Consider the following 18507-nt stretch of genomic DNA (forward strand, 5'->3'; position numbering starts at 1 on the left):
ATGAAATGTAATGTACAATATTAGCTGATATTATTAAGGAAGTAGGCCCACATCTACTTTCGGAAACGGTAGTCTACTATTTCACTGAAGCATTAGCATGACATTAGCCTCTGTTGCCCGGGCAACACATACCACAGTGGTCTATGATGCATCTGTTTTCAATCGTTAAAATAAACATTCCTCACAAATACATTTGTTTTCTTTGTAGGATTTACTATGACATTACATTACAAGTAAACGATTTGTTGGTGAAATTATCTTTACCTGTGGTTTCAAACCAGTGTTGCTCACTGCAACGCTGTAGTCTGTAGCCTACGCGAGACACACTACAAAAACATCTACACAGCTGTTTAGGAAGTCAAACGGCGACAGAACATGTTCGGCACTCCCCTTACTTAAATCAAAAGTCTTTCAATAGGTGAAACTATCTAACTACTAACCTGAACTTCATTGCCACAGCCTAAACTTTGTCAATCTGTTCATGAAAATAATTAATTTCAGCCTAAACCGTACAACGGAACGTTAAATCGAATTCAACCAACGCAATCGCTACCAAGACCAACACAGCAGTAGTCTAGTACTGTACTGTAGTAGTAGAATTTACCGGGGCAGCTTCTCCACACAGGGCTATATCGTATTTTGCGTTGTTACTGACAATGATCGCTACCAGTGAGCTTTTTATGAATGAGCGATTTTCCACTAAATAAATGTCAAGCTTATTTACGTTTTTGGGGGCATATTTTCAGTTAGCAGATGGTACTGTTTGAATCGCGATTCTATCTTCTGCCGGTAACGTTGTAGAATAATCTTCAAAGGGGGTTCTTTATTAATGAATGAATGCAATGAGTAGGCTAAATGCCTGAAAATATCACGAGAAGGGAAAACTTAAAAGGACGTTTAAGTCATAGAGATTAGGTCAATTTTTACACCGGTCTGCCAAATCTATTCGTTGATTCAGCTATGAGGCTGCCTCTTGCAGGGGAAATGAGAAGAAGTCATATTTCATACACTTAACTCGTATTTTGAGTTGTAAATGAGCAGCAAAAAAAAATGCTTTTAAATATATGTAATCTTTATAAATAATAAGTAGGCCCTATGCATTTTTATATAAAATATACAGAAATATTAGTTGTAAAAAATGTCATTAAAAACGGACCCCTGTGCAACTGACGCAAGCAAGCACACCCTACAATTTCCCCAGAAATTGTACCCTCTCTAGTTTAGTATCAAATGTCGTTTCCAGAACTCGTCATACTCGGCACGTACTTGTTTACATTTATCCTTCTCCGTGCCACTTATTATTTGAGCGACCGCTATGTCATATTGGAAACAAAGGGTTTGACGTTTATCTGACATTTCCTCTAATTTCTGTATACCCTTGGTCAAAGAAGAAAGCACGAGATTGATAAAAGTGAGTGATTTCACAATTTGAAAACTTGTTAGATTTTGCACTGAAGGCAATTATGGTCCTTGGAGGACACCTAGTGGATCTTTTATTTTTTATTTAATTTTTTTAAAGAACGACAGATCTGTTTAAAATACCGTTCAACTCAACCCGACTCCACACAAATATTACTTTTTCACATCAATTCAATTCTGTAACCCTCCTGTACCGGAGAGGACAAAGAAAAGACACACCACACTCCTCTCTATTTTTATTAAACTCAATCTGACTCCACACAAATAGACAGTATTCAGGGATTCTAACCCTTGGAGAGGACTCTAACCTCCCCTTGGACAAGACAACGAATTTAGGGACTCTAACCCCTGGAGAGGACTCTAACCTCCCCTTGGACAAGACAACGAGTTTAGGGACTCTAACCCCTGGAGAGGACTCTAACCTCCCCTTGGACAAGACAACGAGTTTAGGGACTCTAACCCCTGGAGAGGACTCTAACCTCCCCTTGGAAAAGACAACGAATTTAGGGACTCTAACCCCTGGAGAGGACTCTAACCTCCCCTTGGACAAGACAACGAATTTAGGGACTCTAACCCCTGGAAAGGACTCTAACCTCCCCTTGGACAAGACAACGAATTTAGGGACTCTAACCCCTGGAGAGGACTCTAACCTCCCCTTGGACAAGGACAACGAGTTTAGGGACTCTAACCCCTGGAGAGGACTCTAACCTCCCCTTGGACATGACAACGAATTTAGGGACTCTTACCCCTGGAGAGGACTCTAACCTCCCCTTGGACAAGACAACGAATTTAGGGACTCTAACCCCTGGAGAGGACTCTAACCTCCCCTTGGACAAGGACAACGAGTTTAGGGACTCTAACCCCTGGAGAGGACTCTAACCTCCCCTTGGACAAGGACAACGAGTTTAGGGACTCTAACCCCTGGAGAGGACTCTAACCTCCCCTTGGACATGACAACGAATTTAGGGACTCTAACCCCTGGAGAGGACTCTAACCTCCCCTTGGACAAGACAACAAATTTAGGGACTCTAACCCCTGGAGAGGACTCTAACCTCCCCTTGGACAAGACAACGAGTTTAGGGACTCTAACCCCTGGAGAGGACTCTAACCTCCCCTTGGACAAGACAACGAATTTAGGGACTCTAACCCCTGGAGAGGACTCTAACCTCCCCTTGGACAAGGACAACGAATTTAGGGACTCTAACCCCTGGAGAGGACTCTAACCTCCCCTTGGACAAGACAACGAATTTAGGGACTCTAACCCCTGGAGAGGACTCTAACCTCCCCTTGGACAAGACAACGAATTTAGGGACTCTAACCCCTGGAGAGGACTCTAACCTCTCCTTGGACAAGGACAACGAATTTAGGGACTCTAACCCCTGGAGAGGACTCTAACCTCCCCTTGGACAAGACAACGAATTTAGGGACTCTAACCCCTGGAGAGGACTCTAACCTCCCCTTGGACAAAACAACGAATTTAGGGACTCTAACCCCTGGAGAGGACTCTAACCTCCCCTTGGACAAGGACAACGAGTTTAGGGACTCTAACCCCTGGAGAGGACTCTAACCTCCCCTTGGACAAGGACAACGAATTTAGGGACTCTAACCCCTGGAGAGGACTCTAACCTCCCCTTGGACAAGGACAACGAATTTAGGGACTCTAACCCCTGGAGAGGACTCTAACCTCCCCTTGGACAAGACAACGAGTTTAGGGACTCTAACCCCTGGAAAGGACTCTAACCTCCCCTTGGACAAGGACAAAACACAAAAACGGTTGATTTCCCACCACTGTTGGTTTAACTAGGTACGATGAAACATAGTAATCGTCTAAATTTGGTTCTCAGTTCCGAATAGCAGTACTTTGAATTAACAGGTGTCTGCTTACCTTTTTTTTTTATGTTGAGGCCTCTGACGATTACGTCTGTCTCCTCGCACCGGTGTATGGGTCTCTCCCCCGATCCGTCGGTCGGGCCGGAACCCTCTGGACTCCCTCTTTTCAGCGTCGGGGTCACCAGTTGAAGGATTCAAAATCTTTGTGTCTATTCCAATATGTAATGATGGTATTCTATGACACAAATCTGTGTTCTAGAAAGAGTGGTCTGGAGTCGCAGAGGTCCGATAATATCAGCTTTAATGCAGCAGTTGGAAATTAACAAGTACAGAGTTTTGGGCTGGTTCACAAAGTCCAACTGGCTATCTTTCCCTGCCCCAGCATATCATATACAGTGCAATTAAAACAGAAAGATAAAAAGAGGGTTGAGCTTGTTCTCTCGTGCATCAGGGAGTTGTTCTTGCCTCCGCGTCCCACCTCGGGTGCCATCTCCACCCAGATTCAAGGTTGTTTCACAAAGAACAGCCTGCTTCCCACACTCAGTGTGAGACCCAATGTTTAAGCCTGAGCACACTTCTAAGTTCATAACTTTAATAAGCACAATGCATAACTTTAATAAGCACAATACATAACTTTAAGACATGCCTCCTTCATAAATCCTGTTGTTATATTCACTCGTGCACAGTGCCCGTGATGCATTCAGTGATTAAAATGCCACACATATTAATAACTGGGATCATAGTTAGTGCCGTGCCTGATATGCAGCTGGTGATTACCGTTCTAGAATATGTGTTGTAATGTATTATACATTCTTTAGCCTCCACCGTCTTTACCACGTCGTTTTGACATTTCTCTGAGTGTGCACACGGCCCTGCCATATCATGCCTGTTACGACCCCCAGTCTATGGCATTCTGTGTTTTGTGTGTTTGTGTGTGTTCCCTGCTGTGCTGTCTGTTTCCCCATAGGTGGCGCAAATCATCACAGCCCAATCAACACCTATACATGACTCCTCCCCTCCATAATCCGGTTCACCTGGTTCCTGTCATACACCATCCTTCCATCAGTATATATAGTGCCATTCTGTGTTTGTTTAAGGAGGGGAAATAAGTCGTTGGCTTTTTGTAGCAGTGTGTTGTGTGTGGGTAAGGCCTGCGTCTGTGTTTAGTATTGTTTTTGAATTCCCCTCTGTGTTGACCCTTGTTCTTGGGAAGAGTTTTCTTTTGTCTTGTTGTGTTGAGTTGGTTTGTTTGTAGTGTTAAGTGTGGTCCACTTAACACTACAAACAAGCCCCTTAACACTACAAACAAGCCCCAGCCCCTTTTGTTCAGGGGCTGGGGAGTAGTTTAGAGCTGCCCCGGGGTATCCATCACCCGTAGGGATTAATCACTGTATATATACACCAGCTAGACCTGAGGCCTGTTCCATAAAGCGAGTTTACCGAATAAGCCAAACTTATGTCAGTTAGTCGGACTCATTTTCTAGTTCATTCGGTTCCATAAAGCTAGTTCAACGTAGTTCAAACTCAGTTACTATGGCAACTTAGGCTGCGAAACTAGTCTGGTCCGGGGCAGGCTAACTGTCAGGCTTAGCTTGACTTGGTGCTTAACCAGACCTTCCTGTAGCACTTACCCAACGGGAAAACGATGATTTACCACGGATATTCTCATTTTCTTATTCTCATCAGTTCAATATGTTCAACATTGATAGAAAATCAACTTAAATAGCCTACATAGGCTACAACATTTAGCCTAATACATTAAACGATGATGAACAATGATTTGATACACGGCACGTTAAACGTAGCCTATTGGTTAGCCTAGTTTATGATTTCAAATGTTTAGGCATAGGCCTATCTCAATCTAAATTATTTATCCGAGTATATTTATCATAGCTATATAGTTGTTAACAGTAGTCTACAATTGCAAAACAAACCTAAATCCATAGGCTACATCTATATCCTCCATTTTCCTGACACAACCATGTTAAAAAGTTAGGCTGGGTAATGTATTGATTAATAGTAGGCTATTTATTTAAAACAATGACAAAAAAGTAAATTTACGTGTTTAGAGGGTGTCTGTTTTTTAATCAACGAAGTAAAGGTCTAAAAAAGGACTTGACCTGCGTAGCCTATCGTTCACGTCAATCATGGCGTGTCGTTTCATTTTGATGAAGCGGTGGATGAGGGAGCTGTCATAGTAGGCTACAAGGCTTAAAGGGAACGTTCTTTCTGGAAGAAGTCACGTGGCCGTGTGCATTGCTTTTTCCACGGTGGATTGTATGATCCATGTTTTACCAATCGGGCTGCTTAAGAATAGGGTGCACGCACAATTAGCTTGACTACTTAAATCTGACTTGAATTAGTAGGACTGCGTGAGCTGAAATTGGCCTTTATGGAACCGCTTTAGCCCCGCTTGACTTGTTAAGCTAATTCAAGTCTGGTTTGGGGCCAATAAGTCCAACTTATTTGAACGGCTTTTATGGAACAGGCCCCTGGGCAGACCACTCCTGTATTTTTGGTTAGGACACCTCATTCGTGTGTCAGTTGCTTTGTGTTTAGCTTTGATAACTTTATGTTAATTTCTTTTCATTGGTCCTGTCCAGCCCTCCCCTTGTCCCTGCTTATTTTTATTACCATTGCTGTTATTTACTATACCGTGGCGGCAAAATAAAGCCACGGGACAGCCATTTGTTTCTGTGTCCTCGCTCGCACTCCTTGCTCTACACACCTTTCCCTGGCCTCTGAGAGTCCTTGAGCGGTGGCAGGGGTCAGGTTCCCTCCTTTTACAGGCGTAGACTTATAACAATGCCCTTTTATGGGAATTAACGGGCCGTTTACCTATGCTAAATAGGAGAAACGGGGCATGAGCTTTCAACTTACGAAATATTGGGATTCATCATTCTAAGAACACACCTGTGAACAATTCTGATTATGAATCACACGTAGATTTCTCTTTAGAACTTTCTTAAGAACAAATTTAAGAAATAACTTTGGAAGATATTGGTAAATGAGGTCCATTGAGTGCAAGGGCAGAGGGCGTGTAGTGGCTAAAATTCCCTTCTTGTTATCGGTAAGTATTTCTCAACATATTCATTCACTTAACCACTCTTAGACAGAAAGAACAAGTCTCAATGCGTGTTAAGTGTGTTTAACAACGGAAGAAAACAGTGTGTTCGCTCCGTCTTTACTGAACAATGAAACAAATCACAGTTTCACACAAATTTTGTGTGTGAAAGGCTGTCTCTTTTTAATTGCAGTTGTAGCCGATACATTTTCTCTAACAAATATTTGGTGTTGTAACAGATTGTGCTAAGGGATTCAAAGCCGGTGGTGTTACAGGGATGCCAGTGTACCTGTGTGGCAGGTACAGCCTTGTGTAGTCATGTGGCTACTATACCAGGTTTCGACGCGTAGTCGTGTTGCATGGGGATGCCGAATGTTAAGTGGTCCGGTGTATCCTCCCTGTCATCCTCTGGCGGCAGTCTTTCCCTTCTCTCCCAAACCCCCGGACTTGTAGGTGGAAGGGAGAAGTTGTTCAACTCAAATAACACAGGAACAGCACCCTTTTTTAACAGCCGTCGACATGTTTCTGATGCTGGTTCACGGATGTCTTCCGTTTTGAAGTTCCGGCTACACACCCGGGTGTGAGGCTTTACAGTGAATTTGTCCCTGCGGATAGTGACGATCCACTTACGCCTCAGCTCCTCATCGGCAGGAAAAGTTAAAAAATTAAGTACAGTATTATACTTTCCAGATGCCTGGCACTATGGCACACAGCAGTGGTCGGCAGTTGTACCAGACACTCTCTGGTATTTAAACTTGTTCATGTCAACTAGCGTAGCAGCTAACTACCAGAACAAGTAGACGCGTAGGCTAGTAACGGAAGTATTCGCGGTGGCTGAGATTTCAGCAGAAGTACGTCACAACAGCTGTTGGCATTTAGCCTATTATGCAATGCAATGAATATAAATAATATAATATATACATCGGAGTCTAAATTACAATATGGAGAATGGCACTAACAAAGTCCTAAATAATAATGTCCTTTATTGTCCATAAGATTCTTCCATATCGATCAGGAGACACAACTTATCTATGGGTCTCTCTAAGGTGTTGGTCTTTGTTTTGACAAGGACCCGACGGATGAACCCTTTGGCGTTGGGGATTGTCTTCTCCACTTTTCCCATTAACCAGGACCCTCTTGGAGCCCTCTCATCCACAATGAGTACGACGTCTCCCTCTTTCACATTCCTCTTCTTCTCCAGCCATTTCTGCTTTTCTTGTAGGAGGGGCAAGTATTCTCTGGACCAGCGCTTCCAGAAGATGTCGGAGATATACTGCACTTGCCTCCATCTTCGTTTGGAGTATAGATCCTCCTTCTGAAACACGCCTGGAGGGAGTGCTGGTTTTCCCTTGAGAAGGAGAATATATTCAGCGTCAGTGGCTCGAGGTTGTCCACGTCATCAGATCACTTGGTAAGGGGTCTGCAGTTGATCACTACTTCTACTTCACACATGACAGTTTGCAGACATTCGTCGTCGAGTGACTGGAACTTCAGAAGGTTAGTAAGTATCTTCCGGACTGTTCTTATCTGTCGCTCCCAGATACCACCGTGGTGCGACCCAGCATGGCGGGTTGAAGATCCAAGTGACTCCTCTTTGTAGTAGAGCCTCAGAGATCTGGGACTGGTTCCATTCTTTCATCGCCAGGCGGATCTCATGCTCTGTATCTACCAGGATCGTTCCGTTATTGGATCTCATAACCTCGACTTGTCCTCTTCTGGCTATAAAACGTCTCACTGTGTTTATACATGAGTCGGTGTTGAGAAAGTGTGTGATTTCTATGTGGACTGCTCTGACTGTAAGGCAAGTAAACAAGACTCCATAATGCTTTACTTACACAAGTCCACGCTTTGCTTCAAAGGGACCAAAATAGTCTACACCGACGTTAGTGAATGGTGGATGGTCAGGCAGTAGACGATCAGGTGGTAGATTTGCCATCTTCTGTTCACTCACAGCAGCTTGACTCTTCCGGCAGTTCACACACTTTGAAAGCACACTTCTGCATTTCCTTTGCATATCCAGACCCTTTGTCTCAGCCGAGCAAGGGTATGGTTTCTCCCTCAATGTCCGATTTCCTTATGAGCGTTCCTGATGACCAGGGTTGTGATGTGGTGATCCTTGGCCAGGATAGTTGGATGCTTTGTGTGTTCTGGCAAGGCTGCCTGGTGCAATCTTCCACCAACCCGGAAAACCCTATCTTGAAGGAAAAGATCCAGCTTCACAATAGAAATGCTTCTCCTGAACTTTTCACCTTTCTGCAGAGTTTGAAGCTCCTCCTGGAAGGTTTGACTTTGGCTGAACTGAATGATCAGTTTCTGCTCTTCTGACGTCCTTGACAGTCAAATGGGTTCCTTTCAGGGTAGATTTCCATTTCTGCATGTGGTTTTCAACTGTCTTGATTTTTGCATCTTGACTTTCTGAAGACTGGGCTTGAGACTCTAACGTCTTCCTTATTTCGCACGGACTTTGAAGCAGCTTCTTCAGCCTCAACATCCAGGTGACCGCCTTCTTCAGGCTGTGCCAGTCGGAGTAGTGATGAGTCAGCTTGAAGAGAGGGTTTTTCTTGAGTCTATGGTCTTGATGATGTTCACACTGGTCGTACGCTTCACTTCAGCGTTGTCTTGACTTATCTTTCTTGAGAACTCTGATAGGACAGGCCAGTGAGACTCACTCTTGTCTAGGAAGTCAGGACCTTCAATCCAGCTCTGACACTTCATGAAGTGCTCTGCCTTCATTCCTGTTGATGCGTAGTCAGCTGGGTTAGAAGCCGTGTTGGCGTACTTCCACTGTGCTGGCTTAGTGTTCTCTCTGTCAATACTCTGTTTGCTACGAAAGTTTTAAAATGAGCGCCGTCATTGTCGATGTACAGGAGGACGGTGGTGCTGTCTGTCCATCCGAAGCTCACGCTTCATGAGCTTATCCATTTTCACCGCAATGGTAGCTGCGGTGAGCTCGAGGCGTGGGATTGTGACTGGTTTAAGCGGCGTAACTCTGGATTTTCCTCGAAGAAATGAGCAATGGACTCGACCGTGGCTGTTCTCGACGCGGAGGTAAGTGACGACGCCGTAGCCCTTCTTGCTAGCGTCAGAGAAATCGTGCAGCTGTGCTGACATCACTGGACCAAATCCCTCTGGCTTGATGCACCTCCTGACAGAAAAGCTGGCGAACTGGCTCAGATCAGACAGGCGAACCATCTGTTTGCCACGTCTTCTGGAATTTCTTCATCCCAGGTAAGTTTCGTTCGACTAATACTCTGGACGATGGTCTTCCCAAGAAGAATGAACCGCGACAGGAATCCAAGGGGGTCGTATATTGAGCTTACGACCGAGAGGATACCCCGTCTGTTGATGGGCATGCTCTTCACATGGATCCGGAACTTGAAGGAATCTTATTCTATGCACCAGTCCACTCCAAGGGCCCTTTCCATGGGGAGTTCATCCCTGTCCAGGTCTAGATTCTTGATCTCCTTTGCTCTTTCTTGTTCAAGGTCCTTGATCAAGGCAGTAGCCTCCTTCTCGTCGGACATCGAGACCAGGCAGTCATCGACGTAGAAGTGCTCTAGGACTGCAGTTACTGCTTCAGGTGATGACCTGTCTTTTCCACCCTCTGCAATCCGTCTTAAAGCGTAGTTGGCGCAGCTCGGGCTCGACTTGGCCCCGAACAAGTCGCTTCAATGTCAGAGATGAGTGCGATGTGTTTGTGTCGAAACCTCGTCAAGACTCCAACCAGACCATTAGTGAGGTCCGGACCCTGTAACAGATCCTCGTTCAGTGACTTCCCTTGAAACGAAGCAGCACAATCAAAAACAACCCGAAGCTTTCCATTTTGTGGATGGGTCTGACATGAAGATCTTGTAGCAACAAATTTGTTGTTTGGCATCAACACATTTTTGTTTCTGAGAGGCATCCCAATGCTGTAGTGCCCGTTGACTTTGTTGATTGTCTCAGTCACAGACTTCATGAATTGAACGTCTTCTCACAACTTTTTTGACTTCTATTCGCAGGCTTGCTCTGGAAAGTTGTGGTTGTATTGCTGCAGCAGCATGCTGTCCACGCCACTGACTGAGATTCTGTTGACTGAAGCCCTTTGACTGCAGTGGCTTGACTTTTGGTGATCGTCACATTTCTTGAGAGGGCCATTAACGACCCATCCGAGAGTCGTCTTTACCGCGTAAGGGCCGTCCTCTTGGCTGTGGATTATCTTCCACGGCTCCATCGCAGAGTGAGCATTCATTCCAATTAGTATCTCAACATCTGCGTCGATCTGTGGTAACTGTACTTCTTTCCGCAGATATGGCTCTTTCCAAGTCCTTATCACCAGGAACATTGTCCTTCGTTACAGGTATGTCTGTGTGGGTGTAGACGTCTGGCAGTCCGCCTCCCTTGGCAGATTTAATGCGTGACTTGCCTTTTTATTTCGCTTCGGAGGACTCTTTGACATCACCGAACAGTGGGTCTGAAGCGATCTTAGCGTGTCTGTTGATGTACGTCATGAAATCAGAGAACTTTGCTCTTCTTCCTTCCCTTTCTTGTATTTCGAAAGCTATGACTCTCCATCTTTCACGAAGTCTGAATGGCAAATTTGAGATGACGATCCGAAGGTTGCTCGGGCTGTTTATCTCCTCAAGGTATTCCATGTCCTTCATGACATTGTTACATCCGGTGAGAAAGATGGAGAAGCTGTGAAGTGACTTGGAATCTTATTCTTTGACTTGAGGCTATTTGACAGCCTTGCCAACGTAGGCCGCAGCTTTTTTCTGCTCATTGCCATAGTGATAGGTCAAGAGCTTTCTTGCTTCATTATAGCCTTGTTGTGCACTCATGTGTTGGTAACTTCTCAGAAGTTCTCTTGGTTCACCGCTGGTGAATTTCTCTAGATAGTACAAGCGGTCTTCATCGTTGTCTGTATGACTGTGAATGATGTGCTCAAAAGCCTTCAGGAATGGCAGGAACTCAAAAGGATCGCCATTGAATACAGGGATTTCTCGTTGAGGTAAGTTGGCTAGTCTCTGTTGTGTGACTAACATCTCTGTGACATCCTTCTGGTTCAATATCACTTTGCCAAGTTCAACCTGCCTTCCCTTGGAACTTGTACTTGTGTTGTTGTTGTTTTCGTTCTTTACTTGCACATAAGACTTGTGTCTAGTTGGACTGTGAGAAGCACTGTTGTATTGGCTAACTCGAAGACTGCTGGTCAATTTTGGTCTGACATCTGGAGCATGATGTTCGATGGTTGCTGCTGTAGGCATGTTCTTGAAGAGGTAGGAATTCATCCCGTCGTCGTCCATGTTATCATATTCTTTCATAACTTGTAGCTTTGCAGTGGACTCTGCGATAGCAGTCTCAACATCTAGCTCCTCCATTTGAGCCTTCAACTGAATCTTCATGGCTTTCAGCTGTGCTTCCATTTGAGCCTCTTCCAACTGCAGTGCCTGTTTCTTCTTAAGTGCGACTGCGCGTGTGGGTAGGGCTGCATGGTTAGCTTCCTGTTTTCTACGCAGAGACGAAGCACGAGATGACACTTTGGATGACTTTGAGTGTCTACTGCGTACACTTCATACGGTGACTGAACTATATTTTTCTTGTACAGCGGATGCACTGTCGTCTGGATTCACATTTTCAGTGGCAGACTCACCTTGCTGTGTCGTAGCTCCAGTCTTTGGAGTCACATGTTCAGTAGCAGGCTGTTCGTTAGTAGTATTGGCGTGCCGTCTTGCTTCTATTATCCACTGCTCTAATTTGGTCAAAGAGTTCTCATAGTTTGTAAGGTTTGGCTCACTCCAATACTGCTGGTCAGCTTTCCTTTCATCATCTGATAACAGTTCAATACCTGCATTGTTCACTTCAGTAAAGTCATTCAAACATTTTGAGGAATCACTGAGATGATCCTTTTCCACTACAAGTGCATTGGAATTATTTATCATGAGGTTTTCTATTTCGTCTGCTTTGGAGACAAGGCGTGCTAATACACGTTTCCTGATATTCATCTGTTCATCAAGTTTCTTTTCTAGGGCCTTTGTGGTCAACCTGATCTTTCTTTTTATGTCTAGCTCGACATTGCCTTCCATCCTGGTTTCATCTGAATCAGACATTTCAATTGGCTATTAATGTTAGACAAGTCTCTTATTATAGCAAGCTCTTGCAAACTTCTGAAACAAATACGGCCAGCAACAAAATAATAATGTAAACATATATCTGGGTACCGATACAAACGTGTCGAGTGTGGCTTCAAATTTGCTAAGAACACATGATCACCCGTCAAAGCCTCAGACGTCACATGAGCACCTGACAGTAGGTGTGTTCGACTTAAAGGGGTGATTGACTGGGTTTTTGGGGTATTTCACACAGTTCCTTAAGGTCTCCGAATAGGGTATGTAACATTGGTTGGGCTGAAAATGGCCTGAGTGCTGTTCTATGCCCCCTGATACATCCAGTGAAAGTTTTCCGTGAAAAAACGCTAGGTTTTCTCCTTTTATGGTATGCTCGAATATATAGATGAGCTGCGCGCTGATTGGTTGGTTTACAACGAGTGAAGCTGTGGAGCAAAGACGCAACACGGCCACAGCACTCACTGAAACAACGAAGGTGGAGACTTGAAATAAAACGTACAAATAAATCTATTGTGTCTACACAACACTGTTTTCAACAGATTGACTAGATATCATTTCAAATGATTACGTTAGTTGTTTCCACTTCTGTTGTCGAAGCAAACAGGATCGCCTTAGGTGGGTAACGTTAGCACTACAGCTTAGCAAACAAACTATCGTCATTCAACTCAGCTTCAGTTAGCTCTAGCTATCTTGCTAAAAAATAGATCTGGACAAACATGCATCTTGAATTCTAGATTTACATGACAACACGGGTTATTTATTCGAATGAAACAGTCAGGAAGACGAAATAACGTTAGCCCCATTGCCAATCAACTAGGCTAAATCATCACAAATTTTGAAAACCAGGGACAATGTAAAGCAGGATTTGCTATGAAGCTGTGGCTGAAAAGAGGTGCGTTCAGACCTTATGTTCATCATAACCGCATGCTGTAGTATGATTTTGTCGGTAACAGTTATTAGCAATGCTAACGTATCCTGTATCTAGCACCTGCCTTTCTCCAGTTCTTTCAAATGGATAATCTAGACAGGCGTTAGCAATAGGCTAGACTGCTATTTGTTTTCTGGCTATTTTTTCGGAAGCTTCCCTTCTAATGCAGACGACGGCTAGTCTAGCTAGAGTAATTTGTTAAGTAAGGTATGTTGATATGTTTAGAAACTTATTTAGCATTCTACCTATGCTAGATACAGGAGACGTTAGCATTGCTAATAGGCTAATTGTTAGCGACAAAATCATACTTACAGCTTGCATTTGTGATGAGCATATGGTTGGAACAGCACCTCTTTTCAGCAACAGCGGCTTAGCAAATCCTTCTTTAAATTGTCCAAGGTTTTCATTCAAAACTGTCTTTGGTGAAATGGTTCGAGCAAATGAATAAATGTGTGTCGAACTTCACAGGGATCTTCTCATAGAAAAACATCAGCTATGCCCGTCGAGTTTCTGGTTCCTTGGGAAGAATGGACGTAATCATGACGGTTTGTGAAAGCCCGATTTGAAGTCTCGATTTTTGTACTTTCTCGTTGCCATCTTGTGTTTTTGGAGCCAGAAGTGACCATATTTGGACGAGAGGACGAAATTGTGGAGGGCGAAGGGAGGGTCGACTTGCGGGTGTGACTGAGAAGCCACCTCGCTAATGGCCTTTCTCCTCTACTTGCCTCTATACACCTGGCTAGTAGTGATGTGTCGTTCGTGAACGATTCGTTAATTTTGAATAAATCTTAAGTATCACTCGGGAGTAACGAGTAGTCTCAGAGAGTGATTCGTTCATTTTCTCGTGGCCGAGATAAAAAAATAAAAAGAAGTCAAACAAACAAAACCTGTAATTATCACTTGAGAACAAATCGCATTCACGTCTTACTATACTAAACCTAGCAGTCACGCGAAAGTGAATGATGTAAACAAATCCTTTCTGTTTCCTCTTCTGAGCCTATGCAGGTCACGTGAAAACAGATCCAAAGACTCGTACCCGAAGACAAGGTCGGCAGAAGAACGAATCTTTAACCCAAAGACACGGTCAACAGATGAACGAATCTCTAACCCGAACACTCAGTCGGCAGATGAACTCATCTTTTACCCGATGACACGGTCGGGAGGTGAACGATTTTCTTTAAAATAGTATCTGCTGGTTTACATGCACTAACATATACATGAGAATATGATAAATATTTGCAGTGGACGTATTCAGGCCAGGGAATTGGCAATAAAATGTTGAGCAACATGTCTACTATAAACAATTATGAAGCAGGGTCGTATAGCAGAGGATGCCCACAGACGGTTACAATACTCTTGCCCTGTATTTCATCTAAAACGTCAGTGACATCTGAACATTGATAAACTTTCGCGACACAGCATCATAAAGGTCAGATGGCTGAGCGGTTAGGGAATCAGGCTATTAATCAGAAGGTTGCCGGTTCGATTCCTGGCCGTGCAAAATGATGTTGTGTCATTGGGCTAGGCTCTTCACCCTACTTGCCTCGGGGGGCATGTCCCTGTACTTACTGTAAGTCGCTCTGGATACGAGCGTCTGCTAAATGTAAATGTCACGCACATTTTTTGGATTTGTGCCGTTCACGTCCGGTCGCGTACTGTAACATTTAATGTTCTTTAATGATACACTCTGACTAAAAAACATTTAAAAAAAAGACAGAACTATGGTGTTTAGTTGATAACATCACGCTACATCTAGCCTGCGTATCGGATTTCTTGCATCATGTGTGTAAACGTATTTTGATCAATATTGTGAGTACATAAACCCAAGTCTGCACGCCATTTTCTTGGCCATGACGTAATACGAACTACAACAGTGACCTTAGATGACTACAACTCTGCATTCACCTGTCTGACACGCCCCCGAGTGTGGTGCAGTGTGTGAAGGGCTTTTTGAACGTTCAATGCATTTGCAAGCGGCGTTCCACATAGTCTAGAATTATTTGGCAGTTGATTAGCCTTCGACAAAACTGATGCATTCTATTGTCCACCCTTCAACAAACCAGAAAGCGGGATGCTAGCAAGATTCAAAGGCAATAACATTGTGTACAGTTGACAAACATTAAATACAATTTGACAATATGTTTGACAAGAAGACTAGCTAGCTAACCAGCCATATCATTGTCCCCAAATCAAGATTATCAAGACACAAACAAATTATCGGCCATATGTTGCCTTATGGAAGGCCGATTGGGTCAGATACACATGGTTTAAGTTATTTTTGATTGCACACAAGTTCAGGAAGCACCTGGCGCTGTTTAATAAGCGTAAGTTACACATACACGTATGTACACATTAGTTAACGTGTGAAGTTACACCTGACATGAACACCTGCAATGGGGATGACATTGGAGGTGAGTGGTGCAGCTACTTGGCTGTAGTTCCGGATAGATCTCCTGTAGAAGTTGGCAAATCCGAGAAGGGGCTGGAGCAGTTTGCGATCGCAAGGGGCTGGCCACAGCAGCCAACTTGGCAGGGTCCATCTCCATCCACCCCTTGTTGATGACGTGGCCCAGGAAGGAGATGGAGGAATCGTGGAACTCAAAATGTTCATGCTTGACGTAATGCCGGTTCTTCAGGAGGCGCTGTTCGGCGGGGGTGCGTGAGAAGATCAGACTGTCATCGAGGTAGACGAACACGAAACAGTTGAACATGTCCCAGAGAATGTTGTTGACCATGGCTTGTAACACGGCTGGGGTGTTGGACAACTCGAGGGGAACTACAAGGTATTCAAAGTGTCCAAGTGGCTCGAGGAAGGCTGTCTTCCATTCGTCCCCCTCCCGGATGCGCACAAGATGGTATGCGTTTTGCAGGTCCAGCTTTCTGAAGATAGTGACTCCATGGAGGGGAACGAACGCTGAGTTGAGAAGGGGTAGAGGGCACCGGTTTCGAGAGACAATGGCATTCAGCCCCCGGTAGTCGATACACACACCCCTGGAGGCCTGTACTAAGAAGAGGTAACTTCAGGTTCGACGCAGGGTTTTCTGTATCACGATGGTGGATCACTTGTTACCGGGGTAGATCGCCATGGTAACACATGCTGAACGCCTAACCTGGTCGGGAGCAGATTAAGTTGGAGATCAGAGATCAACCTGTATAAAAGCCCCGCCCACTAACTCATTCTTGAAGATAATGGCGTCACCGTTCATAGAAGATCCTGAGCTTGGTGCGCGGATAGTGAGAGGTGCGCTCAGAAGAGCCAGAACATTTACAGACCGATATTTTGCGTTATTTTGCTACGGGTACTTTTATGTAGTGTCATGTTGATATGTTATTCCTATTCACTGGGGTGTCTCCCCTTAACATTTACATTTAGTCATTTAGCAGACGCTCTTATCCAGAGCGACTTACAGTAAGTACAGGGACATTCCCCCGAGGCATGTAGGGTGAAGTGCCTTGCCCAAGGACACAACGTCAGTTGGCATGACCGGGAATCGAACTGGCAACCTTCGGATTACTAGCCCGACTCCCTCACCGCTCAGCCACCTGACTCCCAGGGTTCGACGTAAGCGATGGCCCGGGGCCAGTAAAAAGTAACGTCGGGACAGTTAAACTAGCAACTCACTGGCCTGATTGGGCCACTGCAAATTATTGATTGAAAAAAACATTTGCATCGTAAAAGTTAACATCCTTCATATGTTTTGCTATCTGCTAAATGCAAAAAACTTTTGGGGGCAAATCAAGAGTTGACTGACGAGTGGTTGTCAAATTGTAATTCTCTACATTTTTTAACACCTGGCGCAAGACAAAAGTGAAGATGGCAGCAAAGTAGAGCTACGAGCTCAAACGGAAGACACTTTTTTTATGGAACTAAAATGCATTGTGTCGTCTGTCGTATGTTCCCGTCTAAAGCAGACAAAAGTGGATCTTTTTACACAGGCAACGACAATTTTCGAAAACAATCCCTGACCAGCCATGCTAGCAGACAGCACCTGGTTTGCGTGACAGTTAAGCGGATGGTTGACAATTCATCTTCCAGGCCGCTGACCATGCTGGTCAGGAATTTAAATGCAGTTGCCCATCGTGTTATTGCACGACTTATAACAACGGCATATCACGTAAAGACGGGCCAGCCGTTCGCCTCGTTCCCCCGGGCTATTGAACTGCAGCAGAAGAATGGTGTCGACTTGGGTACTTTGTATCATACTGATGAAATGCAATGGAAGCTTTTATAAATTAGCATTGAGGGACCAGAGGTTTCAGTTTCAGCCAGACAGTCGTGCAGAGATGGCTGTCAGCAGGGAAGAGAGCACGTCATGTTTGAGGTTAAAAGTCAATATTTTTGCTGACTATTACCTTATTATTTCCCTAGAAATGTGATTTCATTTTTGTTCTTTTTATATCCAGGATGTGTTTAATAAACACATCCATAACATGTTAACAGAATAACATAACTTATAAGTCTTTGGTTTTGTTGTAACAATGATAAATTACAACTTTGAGGGGGGGCCAGTAAAAATGGCCAGTAAGTTTCAAACCCACTGGCCCGTGGGGCCAGTCGCAAAAAATGTTAATGTTGAGCCATGCTTAACCCCTTCTGTTGTCCTTGGGTTGCTTTCATCCATTTTCTAATTATTTCATAAATTTGGGTTTCCTTCAACCAAAACATTTCAAACCAAAAAGAACAATGTGTATGGTACCGTACAATGCTCTTCACAAGTTAAATAAATGATAATTTCACTACTTTCATTGAATTTGGATGTTTCATTTACTTTTATAGCATTTTTCAAAAAGAATAAATAGGACATTGAAATAAAGAAATGGTGAAAACCCCCACAAGACTCAAAAGGCACAACAAAAAAGCCACAAAAAAGTATAAAAAGACCAAAACGTAGAAAAAAGTTTAACAAATACATCCTCATGTGTTCTCCCTTTCCTAGGAACACAGAAAAAGAATGTCAGTGTAACTAAGTTTAGTGTCATTCATTCAGTCATGTGTTATCTATCTCCAGCCTTCTTTTTAAATTAAAAGCCTCTCATACTCTATATTGAGCCTCTTATACTCAGGGCCCTCACATTGTCTGCTCCAACCTGAAAACAAATAAAGAATATTGTCCCTTTGCAAGGCACACTTGGAAATAGTTGAAGGTGTCCATTTGACT

The 18507-nt window shown here is 44.0% G+C and overlaps 1 protein-coding gene and 1 long non-coding RNA gene across 3 annotated transcripts in view; one reads left to right on the forward strand and one right to left on the reverse strand.

Moving 5' to 3' along the window:
• The window catches only part of sult4a1 (sulfotransferase family 4A, member 1), a 175766-nt gene that overhangs the window by 128203 nt on the left and 29056 nt on the right, over nucleotides 1-18507 (forward strand). The window lies entirely within an intron of this gene.
• On the reverse strand, nucleotides 4569-5911 carry LOC136959851 (uncharacterized). Its single transcript, XR_010878790.1, has 2 exons — nucleotides 5736-5911; nucleotides 4569-4654 (listed from the first exon to the last, which is right to left on the reverse strand). It is a non-coding gene; the product is annotated as an uncharacterized lncRNA (long non-coding RNA).

This window comes from Osmerus mordax, chromosome 17, assembly GCF_038355195.1.
Source record: "Osmerus mordax isolate fOsmMor3 chromosome 17, fOsmMor3.pri, whole genome shotgun sequence".
Classification (NCBI taxonomy): domain Eukaryota; kingdom Metazoa; phylum Chordata; class Actinopteri; order Osmeriformes; family Osmeridae; genus Osmerus; species Osmerus mordax.